At 35.8% G+C, this 21,349-nt stretch overlaps 1 protein-coding gene across 1 annotated transcript in view; it reads right to left on the minus strand.

The window, feature by feature from the left end:
• Positions 1 to 21,349, minus strand: part of LOC132698180 (transcriptional activator cubitus interruptus) — a 121,293-nt gene that overhangs the window by 71,476 nt on the left and 28,468 nt on the right. The window lies entirely within an intron of this gene.

The raw sequence follows: 21,349 nt of genomic DNA on the forward strand, positions 1-21,349 counted from the left end.
ACCCCCAAATAACTCAGTTGCCACATTGCCGTAATTTTTCTGAAAAAAATGACTTATTTTCATAAGAACGCAAAATCAGTCTCTGAAATCCGAATATAATTGGCAACGCCGACCTAGGAATTGCTATTACCAGAGAATACTAAGAGTCTGTATCAGTGTTGTTTACATTTTTGGTGGTTATGATTCTCTCCGTACCTTTTTCGCGTTTTTGTGAAAAACTTGTTGTGTTTGTTGTCAAAAGTGTAACAAAAAGAATGTGCCTATATACGGGTAAGTGTTGCCTTGTGTACAAACTTGTATAATTTGTGCTTTCAATACTTGTTCCTTCACGAAATTGCAACAAGTGTGGCTCTTAGACAAACAAACAAACCCGAGCGATTTAACAAACTGCAAGATACCGTACATAGATTATGTTTTGGGTAACATTTTTTAGTGTACAAGAATTACAGGAAATATAAGAAAACAATTAAGCTTCAGGTTTTACTAGAACAATCACAAGAAATACTCCTAGACAATTACAAATCCCTGTAAACCTCACTCTGGGGTAGTTTTCGTTTGTCATCACGCTCAGTTTGTCAAAAATTACAGAATTTTTTTGATAGGGGGACCTTTTTGGGCTTTATTTCCAACAAGTGAAAATAATAATTTCTTTTCTAGTGCAGACACCAGCAGATCTTTAATCTTCAGTGGTAGTGAAAACAACATTACAAGTTATAGAGAAGCCTGGCACAGAATAACCAGCGGTCGTCCTTTTTTAAAAAGAACTTGAGGCACAGTAACATGTTGTCAACAAGTAAAGTGCTTCTGATTTAAATTTTGTTTCGAATTTACAGTTAATGAAATTGTTGATTTAGTTATTCTACTAATAATTAACAATAGTTTAATGTATTATAAATGAACATTCTTTTATTGCTTACATCTCCTTTTTTGCAATTTTTAAAGGTGGCGATCCTTTCAAAGTAATATACAAGTTCCTTGAGAAGAGTGACACTGAAGCATCTTATGTCGGACGTCATTGTGCAAATAAAAAATAATAATTATTATTATGCTATTAAAAAATGTAGCATTTATTTTTATTTAATTTCTTATTGTGTTTATAAGCAACACTGTCAACATGAAACTCACAAACAATTCCAAATGAATTAGTTTAATATCTTTTTTGATTTGTAAAATTAGTTTACTGATAAATCTCTAAATATAATATGAAATAATATGACCTCAAGTGCGGCAATTTGTAATGTTTTGTGCTATGGTTAGTCTTTATATGTCTGATAATAAATGTCCACTAGATGTGTTTGACAGAACCACTGAGAGACTTTTATCGGACATAATTCCTTGCAACCAATAGTTCACAGAATATTTGCGCCAGGTCAATTCGCTGATTGGCGCTTTGTTTTTCGTGGCTTAGAGAATATTTGTAAGTTCTATTCAGTGTATATAAAAAGTTATATATAATTCCAAAATTGGTAATCATTCCTCTAACATTAGCTAGCTCGGTGGAAGAAAGGTAGTCCCCTACTCCTTCATGACGTGCCTCAGAATGCCCAGCGTACACATACAATGTTTGTTGAAACATCAATCTATTTGCTTAATTATTTAACAAATCAAAGTTCAAAGTTAAGTAATTTAAGTAAGAATATTTTAAACCATCACCAATTTTTGCTAGTCTACTCCTCTACAATACGTTTAGAACATATTCCTAATAAATAGTGAAAGAACACTTCAGTTGAAGTTGAGTCAAGAAGCAAGGTAAAGAACAGAAATATAAATAGAGTATAAAATACAGCACAGTTTTATAAAATGTTGACACTTTTGTCATGAAATGTTATCAGAATCAATTTGACCGAAATCTGCAAACAACATTCAGTTGATAATTATTAATTATTTTTTAATCACCCTTTACATTAGGGTTAGAGAATACTTGTAAGTTCAATTCAGTTTATATAAAAAAAGTTACATAATCCTAAAATTTGTAATTATTTTTTTTACATTAGTTTGCTCATAATCTTGACGATAATGCTATAAGTCTTATAATGTTTTATAATGCTAGCCATCTAGACATCTTCGAAAACCAAGACCACTTGCTGAAACATATCTATCTATTTGCTTAATTATTTAACAAATTAATATAATTTTAATTAATAATTAATATACCACAATAAATAGACATAATATTAAACTTAAACCAATCATCGTTGGTTTACGTCTCTTCTGTTCCAGAGGATTTTGAATGTGTCTAATTAAAAAGTAGAAAAAACACCTCAGGGCATTTTTATGTTTTAATGTTTATTTTTATGTTGTGGGTGCTCTGTGTTCCATTGATCCATATGAATAACAAATACAGCACAGTTTTACAACACAAAATACTTGCTCAAACCCTTTTGCTTAATTATTTATATTTAACAAATCAAACTTTGAAGTTCATGGAGAAATATACAGCTGATTTAAAATGTGCCCATTAAAATGTAGAAAAAACACCTCGATACATTTTTATCTTCTCAAAAAAATAAGATTGATAGAAGAATCAAAATACATTTGGGTTTGTTTCTATAATAATATTAATCCTTATGAATAACAGATAAATTGATTGGGCAAGGCAGTTTTACAATCCTTTGTCATTAATTGATATAACAATCAATTTTCACTTAAAAACCGAGATAAAACCGAGAGATGGCAACTCTCGCAACTCCGCGGGCAATAAATTGAAAGCGAGACATTTTTCATGAATGCAACAATTATATGATTTCAATGTTTATTTATCTGTGTTGTTAGCAGAATGAATTCATGCTCGTTGTCCCCTTTTTATCACTTTTTGACTTTTTGGCGGTCTCGCACTATTTTTTAAAAGCTTTTATAAATATTTAGAGCTGAAACAGTTGGTAGGTAGTGTTTTGGATAGTTTCTATAACAGTCAAAATAAAATAAAAATTTCAACTGTAACGGAAAACTGTAAACTGTTTAGTGGGCAATTATTTTTCGATCGCCCCGTATATTCCCGGTGATTATCCGCGCGCACGCATCGTCCGAAGCCGTTAATTAAATATAATCAAGAATTTAACGATGATGGGTCCGGGTTCGGGATTACAAACTGATGTTATTATTCAAACTTGTCAAAACTAAGCAGCGGAGCAGATAATTTAGATCCGAGGAGGCACCTGCGACGGATTAATATTAATTTTCGGGCGATAAATCATACGATGAGTGACGGCATTTTTCTCGTAAATTGGATCTTCGCGGACGCTGAGTCCGGACCAGGCCCATTCGGTAATGCAATTTAATTAGTTCGAGGCCGGGGCGTAATTACGCTGATTGGAAGCCGTTTTTTTCTTTTTCCACCATCCGATTTGATTAAAACATTAGGCCATCGAGAAAAACAAAAACGCCGACAACAAAGATTATGCTCTCCTCCATATTTTTGAGGGTCGCCGACCTACTTCGTAAGGGATAGAGCACTGACCAAGGGACCCTAACATTTTCCGACCAATTTCTTTGGTGACTATACTTTACATTCTAGAGTATAGTTCGACCAGAAATATAGTGCTGCAATTGAAACATATACATAAAAAAATAGTACGAAGTAACAATTTATTACGTTCTATTTCATTACATTTCTATCATATTTGGGAGTTCTTCTCTTTTAGAGAATTAGCAGAATCTTCGGTAACTAAGGCGCAAGAGTGCACAGGTCCTCTCAAGGCATGTACTATAAATCTAAACTTATCTGCTGGAGAGCTTTAATACAGGTTTTGAATAGCACCTTTGCCAGTTGTTTTCCCATTTACATTACTTTACATTACCATAATAAAATTTTTGTCAAGTTGCTTAGAATGGATACCGATACCGACATCAAATACAATTGGCAGGGTGAGACGCCTGACATGGGAACTCAGACTTTCCCGTCTTTGACAAAATCTCAATCCAAGCACTCTAAAACATTGGACTCTTTGACAAAAAATGACATATAAAAGAAATTTGCACTATAGTGTCTCACGTACTGTCCTCTTCATAACGCTGTTAGAACTAACCTATTTAAAGATGTGCAGTTTTTTGTGGAACCTAGAGCAAGAGTGGACAAAATGCCTATTCGTCGGTTTGGGGGAAAATTTTCATAAATCAGTGCTTCTGTTAAAATCAATTGTAGCTTTTTATGCGTATTAACCTTGTTAGAGGAACAATTTGTATTGCTTGATAAACAATTGATAATAATAATCGATATATAAAAATTCGACGCTGCTTATTGTTCAATGTTACGCCAATGATCCAGTTTCCGATTCTCACCGGGTAAGAACTTGATGATGCTGCGAATCATATTTGATTTTAAACCTGCTAACCAGGGTTTTTGGCATAACTGGAATTTTCGAGAAACAAGTCAAAATTAAAAATTTGTGACATAAGTCCGTCGTAGGGGAGTTTGACCATCGACACTTCAGATATACAGGGTAATTCGTAAAGAATGGACAACCTCAATACTGGAGGTAGTAGACACGAAAATATTATGAAATCACAACATTTTCAATTACTTATTTTATATTTTCAATTATCAAATTTTTATTAAATATACGCACGTTACCTTCTTTTGAGTATTTATTAAAAATACCTCGGAGTCTTTAAATGCAAATAAATGGAAAACCTACAGAGTTCGACGGCCATTCTAAAATTTTAAATTTTTTCAACCAAAACTCGACATATAAAAAATGTGCTTCAATTTATCTAAATGATGTGGTGAAACTTAAACCGCAAAGTCAAAATAAGTTTGAATTTGCAATTGTGATGTCGAAAAACCTAACATTGCCGATTTTTATTATTGTATCATAAACATATATATAAAAATTTGAATAAAATTAAAACATTGAAGTTTTGAACTCTGCGATAAAACAAAAATAATAAAAACAATTTTATAATATTATATTTCATTTCTCCTTTAAAATTGTAGAAGTTAGTGGCACTTAGAATCTTGGCTACTCCAAATAAAATCAATACTACAACCGTAGTAAGTAAACTAGCAAATTATTTTTATTGAAATGTTTCTTTTCTACCGCAGAAAAGGAAACTAACGCAGGTGAATTTTGCCATAGCAAAAAAGCTCTTTGATGGTCACTAATATTAGACAGTAAAAGAGAGAGTATAGGAGATATAAAGGGAGAGTGAAAGGGATATAAAGAGAGAATAAAAGAGATATAAAGAAAGAGTAAAAGAGATATAAAGAGAGAGTACAAGAGATATAAAGAGAGAATGAAGAGATATAAAGGGAAGGTAAAAGATATAAAAACAGAGAGTAAAAGATATGTAGAGAGAGAGAGAGGAGAGAGAGAGAGAGAGAGAGTTAGTGTCGATGTTTAGACCCAAGAATTTGCAGTTATTGATAATATCTATTAAAGTATTATCTATTTTATTTTTTTTAGGAAATTCTTTGAACTAACCAATAGTAATTAATTAGTAATTAATTGAAATCTCGGTAATACAATTTGGACATTTTCTGGATTGCTCGTGCGTCGGTTGTTGATGAATCGAATCGAAGCAGTTTCAGTGACAGTCTGAGCAATCCAACAGGACAATTGACGAAACGTCGGCAAGTTCGATTTATCAGCAACCGACACTGGAGAAATTCAGAAGATGTGTAAATAGTAATTATTGGAAATTGGATATGATTTAGAATAATAGATTGAAGGTCATTTTTATGTATAATGAAAGGAATCGGCCCAAGGACGCTAACTTGCGGCACAGCGAGTCGAATAGGAAGTTTTTCACCAAAAAAAAGGTTTGTGGTAGTTTGCCGGGCTCATTTAGCAGATAGCCGGTCGAATGTTTCGGAAAGAGTCATAGGTCGATTCACAACCTCCAAGGATGTTTGTTATTATTATTATAAGATAGAAATAAATAGACGTTAAACATTTGAATTGAAAGACAAACAACGAATAAAAAACAACACTCTCAAGGAGCTCTCCCCACGCCAATGGTTTCGTTTCTGTTTCTCTTCGGGCCACAATTATGACACCGTCCATAGATTACTGGCGAGTTATGTTTTCTGTTAGACAATCGATACAGCGCTAGAGTTACAACATCCGCCGCATACGACCAGAGAAACCGTCGAAATCGGCAGTACCTTCTCTTTCTTTCACGACAAAAGTGACCATATTTTCTCGGAACCGCATCATCCAGCCGAGACGTTTCTCGGTCCCGACTTAAAAGAAATCGGCATTCGGGTTTTCTAAAATTAACTTGCCGATTTTTGCCGACAGGACCACTCAAATGCCTTAGACGAAGTTTTTATTTAACTCGAGTGCGATTTGTAATGTAGCACATGCTTGGTAATAAGACATATTGTAAGTATAGCAGTGTTGGCCCGTTGCAAAATGGAATGTACCCCCTCCCCATCCCCAAAACCGGATTTTAACACTCAAAGGTCGGATTTTAATATCCGATTGCCTTAAATTAAAAAGATTATTTAACAAAAAAAAACAAAAGTGTAAAGAATTGCAATATTCACCTCTAAATGCACAGGGAAACTCTACCGGCACCTAATTCATTCTCAGTTTTAATTGATTGATAAGTTTAATAATAAGTTCACACTTTAATCATGAACAGAGGATAAACGCACAAACAAAAGACTTTCTACTATCAGTGTTTATTAATTATTTAACCGATGTGTCGACTGAGCTAATTCTTAAGGGCACGAGTGGATTGAAAAGTCGCAGAGTTAGAAGAAGCAAACAATGAAAATTCAACTTGTTCTTATTAAACATGAAAAAGCCTTAACTCATTTGTTATCTCACTTTTATAGCCAACAGCATAGCAAATTACACCTATTCCGAATATATCGCAATCGATGAGATGTCGGTTGGGTTTAGGAGCAGATGCCCTTTTAGGATGTATATGAAAGCCAAACCACTCAAGCACGGCATCAAAATTATGTGTCTATGTCATTCCATGTCATTAAAAAAAATCAAAGTGTGATCATGTTGTCCACCATGCACCACGACAACTCTGTTGATCAGGAAACTAAAAAACCTGAGACGAAAGGGGGCGTCGATGCCCTTGAGCAAAAATGTGTCCTTTATCGTTAAGGTCGAAGATTTCGTCGATGGCCTTTGGTGATTTGATAGGCTATAATGGATATTGCTATGGTAAATAGTCATATCATTTTTCACGCAGCTAATCCTGGAATTAAAAAAATCGCTCTGAGTTTTGAAAATAAGATTTGCTATGCCCAATTTGTCCAGAGAACTTAGCTCAATAATCTCGAAAGCATTAGGACCTGAAAGTACTCGTGATGATCACCCTAGACGAGAAGGGTCCTTTTGTAAGGCGTATATGCTACTAGTGTCCCAGGGGTAAAGATACCAAACATTCCACCATTTGCTCAGAATATCATAGAACAATCCGCCAACAATAGGTAAGCACTATATAACAAATCAATTTCTATTGCAATCATATTTTCAAAAATTATGTCAAAAACATTAGTAACCTTTTTTTAGTTGAGATTTGAATTTTATTTCCAGAGAATAGACTTGTTTCAATATTTTTTAATATTTTTTGTTTGCTTTTGTTTATATAAAAATGAAGGTGTTGCTTATTTATGTTCTAATATTTTTATTTTTTTCATCAAAAATTAAAAAATCACAAATTACATTGAAATAATTACCACAGCCAATTAAAAATTGGAGGTTCCTTTGTGACCTCACGATAGTAGTTATGTAAGTATAAATTCCTTCAACGTAACTTTTTATTGGTGCACCTCTGACAGATGCGAAAAATTCAAATAGTTTTTGCGATCGTAATTTGGGTAACCTATTGTTTTTATTATCATTTTTATACTTCGCATTTGAAATTTCAATATTTGTCAATATTAGAAATACCCTGTATATTATCTTTGCACCGTAAGCAAGTAAAAGTAAATGCTTTTCTTACAAAAATACGCGCATACAATTTTAGAGACCAAAACATTTTTCCAAATTATCGTCAGTCGTTCGGATAAGGAAAAAATAATACAACAATACAAATACAATACAATAAAATTACTAGGTGCTTGGTTTCAGATGGTGGACGCTTGCGATAACTAAAAAATTTCGAAAATTATCTCGCAGCAAACACGATCGCCAGAATATATCCGAATATCAACATTAACCCCAGAACCTTTGTCGTTTTTTTCCCGTATGGATTTTAAATAATAAAAAAAAATGAAAATCGCAATGTGATTATACCTTTGGGTCAATTTGCCGTCTAAATGGCAGGTGGATACACGCACGAACTCGAACTCGACCGGTCCGATTTAACCCGAGCCGGGTCCTCTTCGTCCTTACAGCGTTGCCATTTTATCAACTCCTAGCTTTGGTCCGTAAATTCTTAGTTTAGGACCACACTTAATATGGCGTCATGGACGAACATTTCGGTAGCCACGTGGACATGTAGTTAGGGTAGTTGTGGTGCAGTTGGGGTTATAAACACAACGTTTAATTCACTACAACGGATTAGGACTTCTGCAAATGTTTCGTTATAGAAAGTCGTAGAAAAAAATATTTTACTGGGTGTCTAATAAAGGCTCAGTCAATACAGGACTAGTTAGTTCATTTAAAAAACAACTTTTTGAGAAATATTGAACGGAAATTAACAAATTTAACTGAACCAATTCAGTTATACAGTTCTTCTTATGGTGCCGTGACCGTTTAACGATCGTTTGGTATCAGGCTGGCCACCATGTTATACAGTTAATAACTACAAACTCAGTGGTCTAACAGTTGGTATCTCTCCCTAACAAAATGAAAAATTTCAGCTATTTTTTTCTTGTTACGGGTTAATACAAATTATTTACTAAGGACAATTGTACATAAATTGATATTTTTGCACAAATTGCACAAATGTGAGTCTTAAAAAAAGTATAGTATGATAAGCTTCTTTGAAAGTGGCCTTGCATATCATTTTCAAAGGTTCCACCAGATATTATACCATCTATGTTGTCATCTCGTTTGTGATTATCAGTGGCATTTAGACTGAATTATTTCTTAAACCCTAAAAATAATTACTACTTACATTACTAAAATTAAAGGGAACAGATATGCCTAGCATCACGTTCATTGAAAGATAGAAAAGCAAATGGTTCCAAATAAAATATCGATACACGTCAGTTTACGGCTGTTTGGCCCATAGAACAATACCAAGGTTAGGTTATTTACGTTTAACCAAGTCTAATGTTACATCAATGCCAGAAAATCATACTCCATACATAGATGTTAACTTGAAAGATGGCGTACGGGTTTCAACCCTATACGGAATAAAACTCTCCCCAAAAACTAAAGCACTGTTCTATTTGACCACCTATTACAACATTGCAGGCTCTTCGGTCTATATCGTACTGCCGTTCGTTCTTGCGCAGCCGGAACAGCATGCCGCTCGTCCGTCCTGACTCAGCATACGTGACTCTTGGCGGCCATAGAAAACATATCGCTAACATACATACACCATAGCTTGTATTTCAATCCCTCAAAATCAAAACTAGAAATTAAAGTAAATAACAACATCGCCACAACTATCGAAAAAACAAAATTTCTAAGATTTATCGTAGAAAAACTCAGTAATAAAGGTACTTAATAAGGTATTTTTATAAGTCTTCTTCTCTTCTCTCTCTATGGATGCGAGAGCTTCATGGGTACAAAAAATCACCAACATTGATGTTCCAAATCGCATGCACAAGTCTCGCGAATTATTGAACACAAAAGATTCAGAATTTGGGTCAGATTATAAGGGGCAAAAGATATGGATTTCGAAGTCTGATAATAGGCGGCAAAGTACGAGGTAACACGCCAAAACTCTCGACTTAAACTTCAGGAACGCAGAAATAAAAGAACTGTGAATTAGAATTAGTAACTATTTTTATATCGATTAAAAAATATTTTCGAAAGCTCTGGCTATAGGTTAAATTCATAGAATTATAATAATATGGAATAGCTTAGGGCAAAAAATGTACAAATAATCAGGAGAAAGAACGAAAAAAATTTTTTTTGGTTAATTTTCGAGGAATAGCTTTTTTAGGGCTAAAAATGTACAAATAACCAGAAGAAAAAAACGAAAAAAAAAAAAAGGTGGGCCTTGCCCCACCCACCCCAACGTTTTTTCCATCGCTGGGGAAATATGCGACAGCGCGGCAACGCCGCCTCTATCCGTCGTAATTGAGATATGAGAATCAAACAAACTTGCGCGTACTCTGTGGTTACATGGGCGTACCCGATCCCGAAACCAGTAATTGCGCCAATTTCGCTCAGCGGCGGGCGAGCGCGGGCCCGCGGCGTTTCAAAGCCCTCCGATGAAGTAATTTCGCGGCAAAGCGAAGTCGCCCCGAGGCCCGGTAAGTTTACCTGCTCTAACACTGGTAGCTGGCGCGGAAACGGAGCTTATCGTAGCTGTTGCGTCTCGCTTCATATGTCCTAGCTAAATGGTTTTATAATTGACCCCCGTTTTCGAATAATATCAACATCCGATCTCAATCGTATGGTCTGTTCATAGATATACGAAAGTGACCGATTGCTTTTGAATGGGATTATCCAAGGGTGGTCATTAACATACAATGCAACAAGATTATTACCTAAAGTTTCGGAATTTAAATTCAGGTAAAATTTTGGTCCGTAATAGAAAATAATTTTATACCTACCTGTGTTTAATATTCTTTGGTTTGCTATACTACTTAGTTTTAAGTTTATTAGTAAACATTCTTATTTCCTGTGTAATACAGCGTGTATCTCAGGAGATGCTCCCGCCCAAATGTAGAAAACACTATTCTATTGAGACTAAGGAAGTTATAAACATTGTTTATTTGATTCTCATTGAACGTGGTGCCAGCAAGCAAAGCATCTTTAGAAGAAACGGCCACATTGACGAAAATTTCAACATCAACTGTATGGAAAATTGTGAATAATCCCATTTCAGCGAGGAAAAAAAGAAGCGACGCTGACATTTTCTCGAGTGTAGATGGAAGTGATCAAGATATAATACGGCGTAAAATTTACCAGTTATACGGGAAACAAAGCGTGCCTCGACTGATAGGTGTAAAACAAACGCTCCGACAAAAAGAGGTTAAAGAATAACTATTTTGCATGCGGGCTCTAAGATTCCAAATGGACTTTCTCTGTCTGCGAAAAATATTAAAGATTCTTCCCTGGATTACCATGAAGACACCGCCGCTGATTTATTTGAAAATTGGTTTAAAACCAAACCCCTTCCTCATGTGGCACAAAAGCAACAATCCAAAGCTACATATATAATAACGACATTTATTTTCACGAAGATTATACCAAAAAGCCATTAATTGAGGTTCTACAAAGCTTGAACCTACAAAAGGAATACGTCTGTGATAATTATGCAAAAAATCTAGGGCATTCAGTTTTAAAGCTTCCCCTTACCACTGTATATTTAATCCCATTGAACATGTTTGACACCAACTGAAATCTGCCAATCGTGGTAACAATGTTTCTCCCCGTGTTAACTCCAATGTCCTCAAACTTATAGAAACCGAAGTTTTTAACATCCCTCCACAAAGTTGAGCAAATTCTTTTAAACATATAGAAAAATCAGAACAATCGTATATCCATTTTGCAAATAATATAGAACAAATAATAATTAGAACAGGCGATTTTATTTTAGATTTAAACATAAATACATACATAAATAAATATTATTTAGTATCTGTCCGGCCATATTTCATTCTTACACCTTGCCCGGGTCTTTCCATAATTCGTACCAGTTAGTCACTTTCTTATATCTATGAACAGACTTTACCTTCCACGACGCTAGATGGGGGCGGAAGCTTCACGCCCGAGTTTCGTTAAGCGTTTTTTCCAATATATTTTCCGCAGCCGAGCAGGCTTTGAACTATCTAAAACCAATTAAATCGCGGAGTAAACATCTCCATGGTAACCGTAAACAGATTAATATTTTTCATTTATTATTTTCATTCATATCATTTTCGTTATTCATATTTTCATCATCGTCAAAAAAATTATATTTTTAATTTTTTAAAATACTTACTTTGCTTTGAGAAGGTTGAAATTTTTATCGAAGATGGAGGTCAATGAGGTCTATCCACAGATACCATAAGCTCCCCACCCCCCTTTCAATATAATTAATTATTTTTAAAAAATTTGCAGCCTCACACATAAACCGCTCCCGATGGCAAACGTAACTTGTAGGAATCTTTTTGGTATCGTTAGATAGAGGAAGGACCAAAGTATTTAAAGCATAAACTTCAATTTTTCAAAGTTATAAATTAATAAGATATAAAACGTTCAATATTGATTGTATTATCGTGAGGTCAACAACTTTAAAGTGTAGGACTGAAAAATCCTACCAGTTTATTTGTAGGACAATTTGATCATTTGTTTATAAAAAATATTAGCAAGCTACAATAAAAAATTTAGCATGTTGCTCATCACTTTTTATAAATAAATAATAGATACAACTTTGAGGGGGTGGCCAACCTATACCAAACCCATTTGTTCGTAGGCCAAATTTATTTTCAAATTAAATATTTCAATATCTATAGATTTAGCTAAAAACTAAACTCTTGCTGATCATTTTGGTATGGTAACTAAATTGACATGATTTTATACCTGCGTGTATAGTCAGCTACCTGATACAACAATTTTCGTAGAGGTTGGGCGTCTTGATGAAATGAAACGATTTCCAAAGAATTAGCTTGTTGCTTATCATTTTGAAAAAAGGTCCAGGGCTCCCGGACTAATAGTCGGCCGCACGACCAAATATCTTCGTCATTAAAGACGCTTATTGATATTGGCGAACGGTTGTCGCGGCGAAGGCCATATTCGATGCACGTTGCAATAAAACCAAACCCGAAGAAGAGAGGAAAAAAAAAAACGACCGAATGAACGAAGGCACGTCCGTGTTCAATTAACGCTATAAGATAAACGATCAGCTTCCTTATACGATTATTTATTAAGCCATTAGCATGCGATTATCAAATAAAAATTACGCCGTTTTGGTTTTCGCTTCGAGGAAATTGAGATTGACGTCGAGTTTCGAGAACGGTCGTACTATATAGTTATTACGCTGCGGAATGACGATCGGCACGCGGAAAACCCCGTCAGTCGGGAAACGGCGGTTTTTCGCGAGCAAACGACGTCTTATTTGGATGGCCACGACAGAAACGCTGGTTGATGCTTCCCTCCTCCCATTTGCCTTATTCGTTCAGGATTGAGACCACCACCATAACAAATTCTTCTCTTTCTGGAGCCTTGTGTATCAGAGACTGTTCTAATGTTTAATGTTCTACATTCTCCCCTCCTCGCATTTGCCTTATCGGTTCAGGATGGAGACCGCCATGGCAAATTCTTATCTTTCTTGAGCCTTGTGCATCAGAGACTGCTCTAGTGTTTGATGTTCTACATTCTCCACTTCTCCCATTTGCCTTATCCGTTCAGGATGGAGACCGCCATGGCAAATTCTTATCTTTCTTGAGCCTTGTGCATCAGAGACTGCTCTAGTGTTTGATGTTCTACATTCTCCCCTCCTCCCATTTGCCTTATCCGTTCAGGATTGAGACCACCACCATAACAAATTCTTCTCTTTCTGGAGCCTTGTGTATCAGAGACTGTTCTAGTGTTTAATGTTCTTCATTCTCCCCTCCCCCCATTTGCCTTATCCGTTCAGGATGGAGACCGCCATGGCAAATTCTTATCTTTCTTGAGCCTCGTGCATCAGAGACTGCTCTAGTGTTTGATGTTCTACATTCTCCCCTCCTCCCATTTGCCTTATCCGTTCAGGATTGAGACCACCACCATAACAAATTCTTCTCTTTCTGGAGCCTTGTGTATCAGAGACTGTTCTAGTGTTTAATGTTCTTCATTCTCCCCTCCCCCCATTTGCCTTATCGGTTCAGGATGGAGACCGCCATGACAAATTCTTCTCTTTCTTGAACCTTGTGCATCAGAGACTGTTCTAGTGTTTGATGTTCTACATTCTCCAGTTCTCCCATTTGCCTTATCCGTTCAGGATGGAGACCGCCATGGCAAATTCTTCTCTTTCTTGAGCCTTGTGTATCAGACTGTTCTAGTGCTTGACGTTCTACATTCTCCCCTCCTCCCATTTGCCTTATCCGTTCAGGATGGAGACCGACATGGCAAATTCTTATCTTTCTTGAGCCTTGTGCATCAGAGACTGCTCTAGTGTTTGATGTTCTACATTCTCCCTTCCTCCCATTTGCCTTATCAGTTCAGGATAGAGACCACCATGGCAAATTCTTCTCTTTCTGGAGCCTTGTGCATCAGACTGCTCTAGTGTTTGATGTTTTACATTTTCCTGCAGATCCATATTTCAAATCCTTCTTAAGTTCTGCTTGTTTAAGAGTCCAAGAACCTTATGGATATGGAAAACTTCGAGTAGCAGTGGAGTTTGCCTATATTGATGGATCTTGTTTGGCTATTTCAATAATCTAAATATCTCTTTTGAGTAGAAAACTAAGGAATTTACTTCTCTGTCTAAATAGGTATAACTCTTTACGCTTAAAGGGGTCCGTTGGTTAGTGTTTCAGCGTTTGACTGAAAACAAATGTTTTGGTCTAATCCCACTTTAGCACTTATAATTGTTAGAGTGCTCATTATAATGTTTGTAGCTGCTTTTCAGATTCTCCCAAAATCACTGTTTCATCTGCTTTTCTTATACACTTGACTTATGACTGTGATTGATTAGAACGTGAGATATGAGACATTTTTTTCTAGCTACTCTTTCTGTAACTATGATGATGTAGATCAAACTTGCTCTTTCTGGGACAAATGGTTGGTTTTTTGCCTTGATTTCAAATAATAATCATGATAATAGTAATAATAATAATAATAATAATAATAATAATAATAATAATAATAATAATAATAATATGTCTTTATTTCTGTATATCCATACTTTCTACAAATAACCGTTTTCTTTTACAAAATGAATTTATATATATACGTACACAGAAATGGGCAAAATCCACATATGGATAACCTCAGTATGTTAGCCGCCCTGATCTATTTAACCCAGGCAGGATTACAGGCAAAAACTGCTTTTCACCCACATATTGTTACGAAAACAGCATATATGAGCCAGAAACCTTATTTTCTGGCTTAAATAGTTCCCTTCCTTTGTCGATTGTAAGGAAATTTAGAACAAACCTGTAGATATGAACTTAAAACCGCTCTCTCTGGAACAAATATTTCGTTTTCCTTCTTGATATCGAACAAAATGCAATTAAAACTGCATCTGTCTCATATTGTTACGAAAACGGCATCAAAGATATTAGACTATAACTTTACTTTCTGGATCAATCAATTTTGATTAGATTCCAGTCAAAATCGGATTTTTCACCACTTTGTATATGAACTTGTACTTCTAAATAGCAATGTTCCCTTCTTGAATCCATATCGAGATCGATTTAGATATTTTTCACAACTGATATAGATGCGCGTGTTCTTAGAGTGAAGCAGCTTTGAGGCACTGTTTCGCTGTCATATATTGAAGAGGTTTGTCAGCTTCCCGATTGCTGCTGGTGCAGCTCTTGTGTTATATCGTGTGTTGTTGGAGTTCTTCTACTTTCTCGCTTTTGTTGGTTGGTACCAAAGATATTTAATTTTGCTTTGGCCGCTGGAGCTGAGTAGAGAGATCAGTAGAGTCGAACTGAAATCATTGTGCCAGCTAATAATCTTCAGCAAAATGGTCAGAGGTTATCTGAAGCAAAACAATGCTTCTCTCATCGGTTAGTCAGGAACGTCGTGCTATGATGCAACAAAAATTGTTCTGATGAGACTCTCAGGTTTCAAATTAAATTACTTATCATCTGATTGTTCTCGAAATCTACTATGAAGAAATACTTACGCTATGTAGAGTTTTGTGGTAGGTGTGAAACCAAAAAACTGGCTTCAAATGTGTTGTTCACTGGTGGTGGTGGTGGTTATCTCTTTGGTTATCGCAGGTAGAAGTGTCTAGATCGCTTCTCGTCAAAACTCATAGTGCGTGTTAAGCTCGGGCTTCGTTAAATCGAAAGGCCACGCTCGTACGGTACACATTTAACAGCGACATTAAAAATTTTTATTCCGCCAGAACGGCATTTGTGAGCGAGCAGCGCACTATTAGCGGCGTACAGTTTATTCACTCATTTAAGGCGTTAGCTAACTAGAGTGGAACGATCAGCGAGAGAGGTCTCCATATATGCATAATAAAACAATTCTTATGACCCCGGGAAATAATTTGTAATTAATCTGGATATCGTAATCGTTAACGCCACGGGTGAACTTTTCCTTATAGTCGTCAGCGGTATAGTATATTTTGTGATATTCGGTTTTGACTTTTTCTAAATCAATGTCTTGGAATTGCTATGAAATATTCAAAAATTAATTACAACACCAGAACCAGTATTGCACTTTTCATAAAAAATGTAGTTTCTTTTTAACGGAACTCACTGAATTTATACTGTTATGCTAAAATTAATTACACCACCAGAATTGTTAATATTATTTATGACGTGTTTTTTTGAATGCTCATTTTGCTATTCATGGTTCTTTGATCGCTCAATCTTCTTTTTTCTTGTAATATCTGTTTTGGTAGTCTGCCGTCTTGCTTTCTCTGAACATTTCGGCCGTTTTTGCTCTATGTCTCCTAACGACTGTCTTTTTAATTCCTTTTTAATGCCTTTCGTCGTCATTTGTTTCGTGTTCCAGTCTTCCATTTCCATTTCTGTTGATAAGATTTTCGTTTTCACACCTCCGAATCCTTTTTATCATGGAGTTATATATACGAATTTTACTATTCCTTGTTACACTTTTGACCACAAAATCCAGTGTAATGCTCTTTTGATTTTTCGACTTTGTGTTGAATCTCTGTGTATTTGTATCCACTCACTTCCTTGGCAGTTGTCATCATATGAATGCTTTAACTTTGACTTTTCCTGCACAGTTGTTACACACCTCTTGAACTGCTCTTATAAGAGTTTTAGAACCTCCAATAATTTTACGGCTGGTGGACCTTAAACAGATCTACAAAGAGGGAATATTATCTGTGCAAGATCCTCCGCTTCTAAAGTTACTTCTTCTCTTCTTTGCCGAGGTACTCTTCTTCGATCTCTTATAACACGTCTGTGCGTTCACCTTTTTTAATCAGTGGTTTTTATATAAGTCAACTTTCAACCATTTGGTACTCCCTGACTATTTAAGCACACTGTTCCAGTCTTCCATTTCCATTTCTGTTGATAAGATTTTCGTTTTCACACCTCCGAGTGAATCCTTTTTATCATGTAGTTATATATACGAATTTTACTATTCCTTGTTACACTTTTGACCACAAAATCCAGTGTAATGCTCTTTTGATTTTTCGACTTTGTGTTGAATCTCTGTGTATTTGTATCCACTCACTTCTTTGGCAGTTGTCATCATATGAATGCTCTAACTTTGACTTTTCCTGCACAGTTGTTACACACCTCTTGAACTGCTCTTATAAGAGTTTTAGAACCTCGAAAATAATTTTACGGCTGGTGGACCTTAAACAGATCTACAAAGAGGGAATATTATCTGTGCAAGATCCTCCGCTTCTAAAGTTACTTCTTCTCTTCTTTGCCGAGGTACTCTTCTTCAATCTCTTATAACACGTCTGTGCGTTCACCTTTTTTAATCAGTGGTTTTTATATAAGTCAACTTTCAACCATTTGGTACGCGCTGACTATTTAAGCACACTGATAATTTTGCTGCTCAACTCAACTGCTAACTCAACTAGACAACACTTAGAAACGTCAAGACCAGAAATATTAGTGCGACTAGTAAATCATGGGACAGGTACTTTTAATGCAGTTTATCTTGAAATATACTATACCGTTCTCCTCTCTCTTACCTCCATTCGGAGCGTAGGGAAGCATTAGTCACCGCGCCGAATCTATTGTCGGATATAAATAAAATGAAAACGATACGCATCTAGAGTGTCCGACGCAGCGTATATATAAAACCTACTTTCACGCTACTATCGGTGAACACACACTGTAGTCAGTCCATGCATATCTCGAATCGTCGCAGACGACATCGACAATGACTAAGACCTGTTCTTACAAATGGCCGCCCACTATCGACACATCAATCGACGTATACACGGATCGCCACTCGGAGGAAACCGATCGCATCTCCAATTGTCCCGCTAATTGAGAGAGAGGAAAAAACAATTGACCGTGCGGTTACATGTGTTCGTTTCGATTTTTGTATCGGATTACCTATTCGGAAATGAGATATTTGTTCATTGCAAGCGGATTTCGGACAAACCAGATCCCGAAGATTTTGCTAAAGGGTAAAGTCTGTTCATAGATATAAGAAAGTTGACTAACTGGCACGAATTAAGGAAAGACCCGGGCAAGCTGTAAGAATGAAATACGGCCGAACAGGTCCGTACTTTGCTTAGAATTTAATTATATGGGGTTTTGATAGGAAAGATACTAAACAATATTTATTATTTATGTTTAAATCTAAAATTAAATTACAAATTATTTTTATTACCTACCTAAATTATTTAAAATTATTCACATAATATATCAGTATCTCTATCGCTATCATCGCCTGTTCTAATTATTTGCAACATGGATACGATTGTTCTGCTTTTTCGATATGTTTAACTGAATTTGTCCAACTTTGTGGAGGGACGTTAAAAACTTCGGTTTCTATAACTTTGAGGACATTGGAGTTAACACGGGGAAAAACATTGTTACGACGAATGGCAGATTTCAGTTGGTGCCAAACATGTTCAATGGAATTAAATATACAGTGGTAACGTGGAAGCTTTAAAACTGTATGCCCTAGATTTTTTCCATAATTATCACAGACGTATTCCTTTTGTAGGTTCAAGCTTTGTAGAACCTCAATTAACTGCTTTTTGGTATAATCTTCGTGAAAATAAATGTTGTTATTATACATGTAGTTTTGGATTGTTGGTTTTGTGTCACATGAGGAAGGGGTTTAGTCAACTCTCACTGTGATAACTTGTATTGTCCATTTTGTTTTTAAACCAACTTTCAAATAAATCAGCGGTGGTATGTCTTCATAGTAATCCAGAGAAGAATCTTTAATATTTTTCGCAGACAGAGAAAGTCCATTTGGAATCCAACCATCTTTGTGTCCCTCGAGCCTTTGGAGCATGATTAAATTAAATTCACATAATTTTTCTGACTAATTTTCAGAATTCTTTGCTCGTGCAGATTAACACGTAACGATCTTAAATCTCAGCTCGAGGCTCGGGCGTATTACTTTCAGACTCCAGACGGTCTTCCACTTGAAAGTCTGCCGTTTTAACGCTTGAACATCGAACCGAGATGGCCGATGGCATCGCGTATACCCGATCCCCGGCCACGATAGCGCAAGTGTTTTGAATCAATGCCCTATTCATGGGCAACGAATAAATAACCAAATGTCTTAATCCGGACAGATAACGCGTTCTTTGTCTCTCGTCGCGCAGGTATACGCCCTTCCCCTTTTTTTTTCGTTCCTCTTTCTTCTTCATCTTCTTCTGCGCGTCTTCCGCGAGCGCGTCGCCGCCCCCCTCCCCAATTCTCTTCTTATTTATCGCCCTTATTAAAATCGTTCTCCGTTTTCTCATGTGCGCGAGTGTGTGTGTGTGTGTGTACCAAGCCGCCGCTCTTAAGGTTTAACAACCTCGCCGAGCGTCCCGGAGGATGGAATTTTTAGTGTCCCGTTCACGAAGACCGAGTGTTTCGTTCTAGAAACACAGGAAAAACGTAACCTCGATGTGAAGTAGTTCTCAAAACAGTTTCAGGTGCAGTTGGGGCTGTGGTTATAAAAAAAATGTATGTCGGTAATTGAAAATAACACTGTTCAAAATCAAAAAAAATATTTCAGTTTTTATAGGCAATTTCACAAATTTTGAAAGAGAACTGGATTTGTTTAAAGACAATAGGCAGAATTTTCTTTTGGGAAACTTTGAAAAACATTTAGTTGCCAATTGCTTTTATAATTGCAACAAAGAATAGCTGAAATTCACTTGCCAATACTTAACACAGATATGGATTTATTTGCCACAAATCATACCCTAAATTTAACCCTCAAAAATCTCGAATTATTATTATCAGTGAAAATAATTTTATCTCGACTGTAAATACAGCAAAAAATTTAGGTTTAACTCTCAACGGTTTTTCACATTAAGAAAAGCTAATTGGTAGTTACGCCTTAAGGATATCTAAAGATTAATAATAAATAATAATAATAATAATAATAATTAGAAATTAATATAGTTTTCCTTCTGCTCAATGATGCCTTGATAAACTTCAAGTTAGCGTTAAAAGTAAAAGTAAACGCAACTCTTGAAAGGAATGAGATTGTGGTATGATTCAAAAAAATTAAAGATTTGAAAGACATAAAAGATGGAATCATATGGATCAAATCGAAGAAAATTAAAATAATAAAATATAATTAAAATAAATGGATTTACCAAGTGGTAAAAAAATATCAAAATCGGGTAAAAAATAAAAAAGTTATAATATAATATAGAACTAATCCAAAAATTTATAAACGTATAAACGTAAAAAATGTTTTAAAAAATCTACCGAAAATACTCGATCCCTCCCAACTTGTGACTAAAGTACCGGAACGCTCGAAGATACTTTAACAAATTAAAGTAGCTATTATTCTGCAAACGGCATAGATATTAATTAAAGCCTAGCAATTATGTCGTAAATTATTATGGTCTCTAATTTTGCTGAAACTGTTGAAAACCAGTAAAAAAAATTGAAGCCGCCAAAATTCAATTTTCAGAGTTAGACTACCAAAAATTTCTGAAAATGCAAATTCACCGAATATTTCCTTCCCAGCAATTTTTCAAACCAAAATCGATTTCCTCTATCTATACTAAGCAAATTCGGAGAAGCGAATTCAGGAACTTTTGAATAACGTTTTTTTTTTTGAAAAATCTGTATTTTTAATGGTTCAGATGTGATCCACGCAATCCCATTAAAAAACGCCCTAAATGTATAATATACTATGGTTTCAAATGTTCGGTAAGGCTGGATTAGGACGAGACTGACACGACGCTTGTACATTTTACGGACCCTCGTTCAGGAGAGGTCGCCTCTCCCATGGCCGCATGATAACGCGACCCCGGAGGATAATAACTTCCACGGATAACCATCTCGGCAGGCGTGAGATGCGCGCAGCAGTAACTATTCATATAAAAGTCCGGCGACAATCGGCGCATAACATCAGGAAATAAAAACCCCAAAGTAGGTGCCACAAACGGCGTTGTAATCGGCGCGCGAAGGCAGCCATTCCCTTGTTACCCTTCAGCAGATGATCTCGGCGATATACGGCCGCGATGTTGGACGACTTTAACAGCC

Source organism: Cylas formicarius, unplaced genomic scaffold (assembly GCF_029955315.1).
Source record: "Cylas formicarius isolate icCylForm1 unplaced genomic scaffold, icCylForm1.1 PGA_scaffold_2__14_contigs__length_35257938, whole genome shotgun sequence".
NCBI classification, from domain to species: domain Eukaryota; kingdom Metazoa; phylum Arthropoda; class Insecta; order Coleoptera; family Brentidae; genus Cylas; species Cylas formicarius.